The sequence below is a fragment of the Colossoma macropomum genome, unplaced genomic scaffold, assembly GCF_904425465.1.
Source record: "Colossoma macropomum unplaced genomic scaffold, Colossoma_macropomum, whole genome shotgun sequence".
In the NCBI taxonomy this organism is placed as follows: Eukaryota; Metazoa; Chordata; class Actinopteri; order Characiformes; family Serrasalmidae; genus Colossoma; species Colossoma macropomum.
This window is the reverse complement of record NW_023496049.1, coordinates 58207-69358: the sequence shown is the minus strand read 5'-3', so window position 1 is coordinate 69358 and position 11152 is coordinate 58207.

The following is an 11152-nucleotide window of genomic DNA, read 5'->3' as shown; positions in this document are numbered from 1 at the left end:
ACCAAAAGGGGGTGCTTTTGCACTCAAAAACACTTACAATCTTTAAAATCCTTTTACAATCATATGTAGTCTACAGATAAATAATCAGCACATTGTGATTCCATTTTCTGTCATGAATAACTTTGCAACTACTTTTGTTAGAAACTGGACACTTTGTTCGGTGTTTTGACTTTTTCATTCAAAAGCTACTTTGTTCTGCCAATCTGAATAAAAATTAGGCCAATCTGATTGAAACTCAAAAAACATCTTTGTTGAATGCCACTGATCAATAATAACCACATATGGCGACCTTTAAACAAATTATAAATAATATAAAATATTATCAAAAAAAAATTTTTGATATTGTACACATTAAGTCACCAAAGAAAAAGCTTTAGTGTTCATTCTCATGAAAATGTTATTTATGGTCTGTTAGATTGCATATAAAAAGAAGATCAAAAGAGGACACTGGACGTAGGCCTCATAGCTTCCATTCCACATTTTACTTTTTACAGCCTTAATGGCTTGGTAGCTGATCCTTCCCTGGGCTTCAGACCTGCATTCACAATTTATTTTCAACCATCTCAACAGGTTGGGATTTTGGTTCATAGAACCAGTGACTCCAAGCTCCCATTCCAATATTATAGTCACTATTGTTAAGGGTTGGGTATTGTATAGTGGGCCCATGACCCTTGGTTCAATATTTTTTAAGCCTAAAACTCTGGGTCATGGTTACGAGGTCTCGGCTCAGAGATTTCATTGCAATTTCTTTTCATCCTTGGCCACAGTTCAGAAGTGCAGTTATAAGACGCTGGGCTTTGTCCTCCAAATTATCATTCAAATATTATAGCTCCTATTCTAAGAGGTTGGGTTTAGGCCTTATCGAAGGGACTTTGTGTTGATGATATGATGCTGGGACTTGGCCTCAGAGATCATATTAGAAATTTTATGCTTTAGAGTCTAAATGACTGGCTCATGCTACTGAAATTTTGCCTGGGTGTTAGTTATTTCCTGTCAACATTATAGTCCCTGTCTTAAGGTTTGGTTTATTGATAGTGAGCTACAAACCAGAGCCTCAGAACAAAAATCCCAGACTATAATCTTTCTTAGCTAAACAAAAGAAGCTTGAGAGCAAAACCCTGGGCCTGGGCTTCAGATAATCAAACAATTTTTTTTAGTAATATTATAACCATCTGAACAGGTTGGGATTTTGGTTCAAAGACCCAGCAACTCCAAGCCCCAATTCCAGTATTATAGTCACAATTGGTAATCGTTAGGCACTATATAGTTTTTTTCAAAGCTCAGATTAAATTTTTTTGAACTAAAAGTCTGGTTCATGGTTACTAGGTCTTGTCTTCGCAATATTGATTCCTTATTCTATTGTAATGAGATCGAGGCCTTTGGGCCTATGTTTAAGGGATCTTATCCAATCTTTCTTTTTCAAAATGAAATGAATTGAAGGCGTAAGATAGGACATGAGCTCTTAAACACAGGCCCAGAGGCCTCTATCCTATTACAATAGAAAATGGACCTAATATTGTTAAGACATCTCGTAAACATGACCCTGACGTTTAGACTTAAAAAAAACATTAAATCTGAGCTTTGAGTCAAAGGTCATGGGCAACCTAAATAATAACCAACGCTTGACGATAGTGACTATAATATCAGTATGGGAGCTTGAAGTCGTTGGGTCTTTATACCAAAATCCCAACCTGTTCAGATGCTTGAAAAGAAATTGTCAAAACAGCTCTGAAACCTAGGGAAGGATCTACTGCCAAAAACCAAGCCATTGAAACTGTAGAGAATGAAATGTGGAATGGAAGCTCTGAGGCCCAGGGCCAGTGTCCTCTCCCACACATAAAACTGGCATTCAGATAACCAATATACAGATAACATCATCTCCCCTGACATAAAATCTTTATAATAGTGCCAAGAAATATTGTTTGGTTCTCTGAATGCCAGGCCCACAGTCTTGTTCTCAACCTCCTTTCGTTTAGCTAAGAAAGATTAAAGTCTAGGATTTGTGTTCTAAGGCTGTGGTCCGTAACTAAATAACAATGAACTTACCCTAAAGACAGGGACAATAATGTTGAAAACAAAGACCTATATAATCCACACCCTTCAAGAACAGTTACTATAATATTGGAATGTGAGTTTGGAGTTGTTGGATCTTTGAACCAAAATCCCAACCTGTTTAGATGGTTGAAAAGAAATTGTGAATACAGCTCTGAAAGCCAGGCAAGGATCGCCTACCAAAGCCCAAGTACTTGAGACGGTCGATAAGAAATTGCGATGAAATTAACTAACGCCCTATTAACGAACAAGTCCCATGACCCACACATTTAGTGTATAACAATCAAAAATTTGAACAGGAGCCAAGGCCTAATATCATCTGCACCGATATAAAATCCTCATAATAGTGTCAAGAAATTATGTTTGGTTCTCCAAAGGCCAGACCCAGGTTCTTGTTCTCAAGCTTCTTTCAATTAAGTAAGAAAGATTAACGTCTGGGATTTTTGTTCTAAGGCTCTGGTTCGTAGCCCAAAAACAATAAACCAAGCCTTAAAACAGGGACAATAATGTTGACATAAAAGACGTAACACCCAGTCAACGTTCCAGTAGCATGACCTGAGCATTTGGACACTAAAGCAGAAAACTTGGAATAGGAGCACTGAGGCCAGGTTCCAGCATCATATCACCAAAACAAAATCCCTTCGAATAAGGCCAAGACCCAGCCTGTTAGAATAGGAACTACAATATTTGAATGATAATTTGGAGGACAAAGCCCAGGGTCTTATAACTGCACTTCTGAACTGAGACTAAGGATGAAAAGAAATTGTGAAAGGCCGTTCTTCATTCTTCATAAGCATTAACTAGGGTGACCAAGCGTTTGTAATACTGAAATTGTCCTTATGTACGCTAAGATACACTGAAAAGGCGTTTACTACACTCCTCAAGCACTCAAACGCTTTGGAAAAGCATGGAGACCTATTCATTATTCACTTAACGTAAAGACACCATGATGATTCTAAACAGACATTTCTGCCAAAAAATACCTTTTGAATGTAATGCAAAACTGTAAATCATATTTTTAAAAAAAATATATGACGATTTTAACTTGGGTGACTACACCAGTACAATAATGCAGTCATCGTTTAGGCATTTCTTCCCTCTGAAAAGGCGATTCCAGCACTGTATAAGCGCTGAAACACTTCAGACATATGACTACTCCAACTTGGTTAACTACACCTGCACAATAAAGAAGTTGTGGTTTCAGGCGTTTCCTCACACTGAAAAGTCGATTCCAGCACTCCCAAAGTGCTGAAACGTTTCAGACACATGACTACTCCAACTTGGGTAACTACACTTGGACAGTAATGATGTTGTGGTTTCAGGTGTTTCCTCACACTGAAAAGTCGTTCCAGCACTCCACAAGCGCTTTGCAACAGCCTGAAGCCTATGCAGTATTCTCTTGACGTGAATTCATTATAATGATCAGAAATATATGCAATAACAAACTCTTTGTCTCCAAAGACACTAAAAATTATTAGGGAAGCCAAAACTGTATAAAACTGACATATTCCTTATGTATGCTCTAGGCTTGTCTAAAGAGTTTGAGCGCTTGAGCGCCTTAACCATGACTTCATTATTGTACTGATGTAGTCCTCCAAGGTAAAGTATTCATATTTTTTTCTTATGAAAATCTGATTTACGAACTGTTCCAATGCCTATAAAAGATATTTTATGGCAGAAAGAACTGTTTATGTTAAGAGAATACTGCATAGCGTTTCCATCCTTTCTAAAGTGTTTGAGCGCTTGGGGAGGCTAGCTCATGCTTCTGGAAGTTTGCCTGGGTGTTATGTCTTTCATGTCAACATTATTGTCCCTGTCTTGAGGTTTGATTTATTGATAGTGAGCTACAAACCAGAGCCTCAGAACAAAAATCCAATCATTTTATTTTTTGTAGCTAAACAAAAGAAGCTTGAGAACAAGATCCTGTAGTGGGCTTCAGATAATCAAACAATACTTTTTGGTAGTATTATAACCATCTGAACAGGTTGGGATTTTGGTTCAAAGACCCTGTGACTCCAAACCCCAATTCCAACATTATTGTCACAATTATGTTTTAATTGTTAAGTGTTGGGTACTATATAGTGGGCATGTGACCTTTGGTTCAAAGCTCAGTTTTAATTTGTTTTAATTAAAGGTCTGGGTCATGGTTACTAGGTCTTCTCTTCTCAATATTGATTCCCTATTCTACTGGAATAAGATCGGGGCCTCTGGGACTTTGTTTAAGGGATCATCTCCAATCTACCCCTTTCAAAATGAAATGGCTTTACTGAGTATTGGCTCACAGACTTCATTGCAATTTTTTTTCTTCCTTGATCTCAGTTCTCAGAGGTGCAGTTATATGATCCTGGGTTTTGGCCTCCAAAATAACATTCAAATATTATTGCTCCTCTACTAAGAGGTTGGGTCTGGGTGTGAGGTCTTTCATGTTAAAATTATTGTCCTTGTCTTAAGGTTTGGTTCATTGTTAGGTGGGCTACAGACAGAAGCCTTAGAATGAAATGTTGAATAGGAGTTCTGAGGCCAGGTCCCAGCCTCATAACATCAACACAAAATCCCTTAGAATAAGACCAAGACCCAACCTCTTAGATTAAGAACTATAATATTTGAATGGTATTTTGGAGGCAAAAAGCCCAGAGTATTATAACTGCACTTCTGAACTAAGGCCAAGAATGGAAAGATATTGCACTGAAATCTCTGAGCAAATAGCCAGTATAAGTCATTCCATGTTGAAAGAGTAAGATGGGACATGAGCTCTTAAACACAGGCCCAGAGGCATCTATCCTATCGCAATAAAATATGGAATTAATATTGTGAAGACAAAACCTAGTAATCATGACCATGACATTTAGACTAAAAAAAAATTAAATCTGAGCAGTGAGCCAAAGGTAATAGGCAACCTAAAAAATATCCAACCTTTAACAATAGTGACTATAATATCAGAATGGGAGCTTGGAATTTTGAACCAAAATCCCAACCTGGTCAGATGGTTGAAAAGAAATTGTGAATGTAGCTCTGAAACCTAGGGAACGATCTGCTACCAAAAACCGAGTCACTGTGTGTCTTCTCCTGAACAAAAAACAACTTAGAATATAACAAATATACAGCTAACATCATCTGCCCCAACATAAAATCCTTACAATACTGTCAAGATATTATGTTTGGTTCTCTGAAGGCCAGGCCTAGGGTCTTGTTCTCAAGTTTCTTTCGCTTCTAAGGCTCTGGTCCATAACCCAATAACAATGAAATAAACCTAAAGAGAGGTACAATAATGTGGAAAAGATAGACCTATATAATCCCAAACTGTTAAGAACAGTTACAATAATATTCGAATGGGGGCTTGGAATCGTTGGGTCTTTGAACCAAAATCCCAACCCGTTCAGATGATTGAAAAGAAACTGTAAATGCAGCTCTAAAACCCAGGCAAGGATCTGCTACCAAAGACCAAGCCATTGAGACTGTAGCGAATAAAATATGAAATTACTAACGCCCAAGTACCAATGACCCAGACATTTAGTATCTAAAAATTAAACATTTCAACAGGGGCCAAAGCCTAATATCATCTCCTCCAACATAAAATCAGGGATTTTGTTTGAAATTTTGTTTGCTTATCTGAAGCCCATGCCCAGGGTCTTGTTCTGAAGCTTCTTTTGTTTAGCTAATGAAGATTAAAGTGGGATTTTTGTTCTAAGGCTCTGGTTGGTGGCCCACTAACAATAAACCAAACCTTGAGACAGTTACAATAATGTTTACATGAAAGACGTAAAACCCAGGCAAAGTTCCAGTAGCGTTAGCCAGGCATTTGAAGTCTAAAGCATAAAACTTGTAATAGGAGCTCTGAGCGCTGAACTAAAGGTAAGGGGCCCACTATATAATAACAAACCCTCAGTAATATTGACAATAATATTGGAATTGGAGCTCTGAGGCCAGATGCCAGCATCATATCACCAACACAATGCCTTAAATATCCAACCCCATGAACTAGGAATTGTAAAATTTGGATGGTAATTTGGAGGCCAATGCCCTTAGTCTTATAAAGACCCTTCTGAACTGAGGTCAACAATGAAGAAAATATTGCAATGAAATCTCTGAGCCAATAGCCAGTATGAGCCATTGCATTTTGAAAGAGTCAGAAGGGACATGAGCATTTATAAAAAGGCCCAGACATCTCTAATCAATTGCATTAGAATAGGGCATTAAAATTGTTGAGAGAAAGCCTAGTAACCATGAGATTTTTTCAAGCCTGGGATTTTTGTTCTAAGGCTCTGGTTTGTAGCCCACTAACAATAAACCAAACCTTAAGACAGGGACTATAATGTTGATATGAGAGACCTAACACCCAGGCAAAGTTGTATTAGCATGAGTCAGGTCTTTGGACTCTAAAGCATGAAACTTGGAATAGGAACGCTGAGGCTAGGTTCACAGAATCACATCACCAAAACAGAATCCCTTCGGATAAGGCCCAGACCCAGCCTCTTAGAATAGAAACTACAATATTAGAATGATAATTTGAAGGACATAGCCCAGTGCTTTATAACTGCACTTTTATAACTTTTATAACTGAGGCCAAGAATGAAAAGAAATTGCACTGAATTCGCTTAGCCAATACCCAGTATGAGCCATTTCATTTTGAAAGAGTAAGAAGGTACATGAGCTCTTAAACACAGGCCCAGTGGGCTTTATCCTATTACAATGGAACAGGAAATTAATATTATGAAGACAAGATCTAGTAACCATTACCAAAATGTTTGAGCTTTAAAAAACATTCAATCTGAGCTTTGAGCCAAAGCTCATTGGCCCACTATATAATACCCAGCCCTTAACAACAGTGACTATAATATCGGAACGGGAGCTTGGAGTCGCTGGTTCTTTGAACCAAAATCCCAACCTGTTCAGATGGTTGAAAAGAAATTGTGAATGCCGCTCTGAAGCCCAGGGTAGGATCAGCTACCAAGCCATTAAGGATGTAAAGAGTAAAATGTTAAATGGAAGCTTTGATTCCTATGCCCTGGGTCCTCTCGCGAAATCCTGTTATATGCATTGGAACAGACCATAAATAATATTTTCTGAGAACGAATACTGAAGCTTTTACTTTGATGACTGTGTACATTACTGAAATCTTTGTTATAGACACTAAGTAGCACTCAAAAGTCTTTTACAGTTTTTCGGCTGTTCTTTACACTGAAAAGTCGTTTCCTGCAATCAACTAGCGCTCAAAGGCTTTAGACCAGCCACATGCACTATGCAGTCTTCTTTACATGTGAAGACATTATAATTACTATAAACAGACATTTCTGCCAAAACATACCCCTTGTGTCCACAGGAACTGACCTATAATCAAATTTTCGTGAGAAATAACACTAAAGCATTAACTCGGGTGACCAAACCTGTACAATACTGAAATCGTCCTTATGTACGCTAAGATACACTAAAAAAAGGCGTTTTGTGCACTCCTCAAGCGCACAAACGCTTTGGAAAAGCAAGGAGCGCTATTCAGTGTTCTCTTAACGTAAAGACACCATAATGATTAAAAACAGACATTTCTGCCAAAAATACCTTTTACATGTAATGGAAAAGCCATAAATCACATTTTCTTAGTTAAAAATATGACTACTTCAACTTGGGTATCTACACCTGCACAATTATGAAGTTGTGGTTTCAGGCATTTCTTCAAACTGAAAAGGCATTTCCAGCGCTCAAACGCTTCAAAAATGTTAGAAAAGCTGTGCAGTATTCTCTTAACATGAACTCGTTCTAATGATTATAAGGTGACCTTTCTCCCAAAACATAACCCTTGTATCCAAATGAATTGACCAATAGTTACATTTTCATGAGAAAGAACCCTACAGCATTAAGTAGGGCGACCAAACCTGTACAATACTGAAATCGTCCTTATGTATGCTAAGATACACTGAAAAGGCGTTTACTACACTCCTCAAGCGCAAAACCGTAAAGCACACTTTCTAAAGAAAAAATATGACTATTTTAACTTGGGTGACTACACCAGTAGAATAATGCAGTCATGGTTTTAGGCATTTCTTCACACTGAAAAGGCGATTCCAGCACTGTCTAAGCGCAGAAACGCTTCGGACATATGACTGCTCCAACTTGGGTAACTACACCTAGACAATAATGAAATTGAGGTTTCAGGTGTTTCCTTACACTGAAAAGTCGTTCCAGCACTTCACAAGCGCTTTGCAAAAGCCAGACGCGCTATGCAGTATTCTCTTAACGTGAAATCATAATAATGATCAGAAACAGAAATATCTGCAACAACACACTCGTTGTCTGGCCAAACCTGTATGATACCGACATATTCCTTACGTATGCTCCTGGCTTGTCTAAAGAATTTGAGGCTTGTGGAGCGCTGGAAACGCCTTTTCAGTGTGAAGAAGCGCCTAAAACCATGACTTCATTATGGTACCGGTGTAGTCACCCAAGTTAAAGTATTCATATTTTTATGTCAGAAAAATGTTATTTACGGTCTGTTACAACACAACTAAAAGACATTTCACGGCAGACATAACTGTTAATGATCATTATAATGAATGCACATGAAGAGAATACTGCAAAGCGTTTCTAGCCTTTCTAAAGCGTTTGAGCGCTTGTGTAGTGCTGGAAGTGTCTTTGCAGTATGAGGAAACGCCTGAAACCACAACTTCATGATTGTGCAGGTGTAGACACCAAAGTTAACTTAGTCATAATTTGGCCTTAGAAAATGTCATTTTTAAGGCTTTGCCATTGAACATAAAAAGTATTTTTTGCAGAAATGTCATTTTATAGTCAATTATGTTGCCTTTTACGTTAAGAGAATACTAAATAGCGCTCCTTGCTTTTCCAAAGCGTTTGAGCGCTTGAGGAGTGCACAAAACGTATAGTATAGTATAAATAGAGTATAAATGCCTAAAACCATGACTTCATTATTGTACCGGTGTAGTCACCCAAGTTTAAGTATTCATATTTTTATCTCATGAAAATGTTATTTACGGTCTGTTCCAATGCATATAAAAGATATTTCATGGAAGCCATAAATGTTAATGATGTAATGAGATCACAGTAAGAGAATGTTGCGTATCTTTTCTGGCTTTTCTAAAGCGTTTGAGTGCTTGTGGAGTGCTGGAAACGCCTTTTCAGTGTGAAGAAGCGCCTAAAACTATGACTTCATTATTGTACCGGTGTAGTCAGCCAAGTTAATGTATTCATATTTCTATCTCATGAAAATGTTATTTACGCTCTATTCCAATGCATATAAAAGATATTTCACGGCAGACATAACTGTTAATGATCATTATAATGAATGCACGTTAAGAGAATACTGCATAGCGTTTTGAGCCTTTCTAAAGCGCTTCAGCGCTTGTGGAGTGCTGAAACGCCTTTTCAGTGTGAAGAATCGCCTAAAACCATGACTTCATTATGGTACCGGTGTAGTCACCCAAGTTAAAGTATTCATATTTTCATGTCATGAAAATGTTATTCCGCTCTGTTCCGATGCATATAAAAGATATTTCATGGCAGAAATAACTGTTAATGCTCATTACAATGAATGCACTTTAAGGGAATACTGCATAGCCTTTTTAGCCTTCCTAAAGCCTTTGAGCTCTTCTGGGGTGCTGGAAACGTCTTTGCAGTATGATGAAATGCCTGAAACCACAACTTCATGATTGTGCAGGTGAAGACACCCAAGTTAACTTAGTCATACTTTTACCTTAGAAAATGTGAGTTACTGCTTTCCCATTGAATATAAAAAGTATCATTTGAAGAAATGTCATTTTATAGTCATTATGTTGTCTTTTACGTTAAGAGAAAACTGAATAGTGCTGCTTGCTTTTACAAAGCGTTTGAGCGCTTGAGGAGTGCACAAAACGCCTTTTCAGTACGAATAAACCCCTTAGACAGCGACTTCATTATTGTGCTGGTGTAGCAATCCAAAGAAAAGTAGTTATATTTTTTCTGAAGAAAATGTGATTCACCCTCTGTTCTGTGACATATAAGGGATATTTCATTGCATAAATGTCTGTGTGTGATCATTATAATGAGATCACGGTAAGAGAATGTTGCATAGCTTTTCTGGCCTTTCTTAAGCCTTTCAGCGCTTCTGGAGTGCTGGAAACGCCTTTTCAGTGTGAAGAAGCGCCTAAAACCATGACTTCATTATTGTACCGGTGTAGTCAGCCAAGTTATAGTTTTCATATTTCTATCTCATGAAAATGTTATTTATGCCCTGTTCCAATGCATATAAAAGATATTTCATGGCAGACATAACTGTTAATTATCATTATAATGAATGCACTTTAACGGAACACTGCATAGCCTTTTTAGCCTTTCTTAAGCGCTTCAGCGCTTGTGGAGCGCTGGAAACGCCTTTTTAGTGTGAAGACGCGCCTAAAACCATGACTTCATTATGGTACCAGTGTAATCACCCAAGTTAAAGTATTCATATTTTTTTCTTACGATCATGTGATTTCCCATCTTTTACAGTGCATAGAAAAAAAAATATGTCATGGCAGATAGAACTGTTTATTATCATTATAATGAGTTCACATTAGGAGAATACTGCATAGCGTATCTAGCCTTTCTAAAGCGTTTGAGCGCTTCGGGGGTGCTGGAAACGTCTTTGCAGTATGAGCAAACACCTGAAACTACATCTTCATGACTGTGCAGGTGTAGACTTCCAAGCAAAAGTAGTCAAAATTTTTCCTTAGAAAATGTGAGTTACTGCTTTCCCGTTACCTTTGCAGAAATGTCAGTTCATAATTATTATGGTGTCTGTATGTTAAGAGAATACTGAATAGCGCCCCTTGCTTTTCTAAAGCCTTCGAGCGCTGGAAGAGTGCATTAAACACCTTTTCAGTGCGAAGAAACCCCTAAAATCATGAATTCATAATTGTACTGGTGTCGTCAACCAAATTAAAGTAGGGAGCCCATGACCTTTAGCTCAAGACTCAGATCTAATGTTTTTTTAAGCCTAAAAATCTGGGTCATTGTTACTAGGTCTTGTCTTCCCAATGTTAATTCCCTATTTTGTTGTAATAGAATAGAGGCCTCTGGGCCTCTGATTAAGAGCTCATGTCCCATCTTACTCCATCAAAATGGAATGACACCC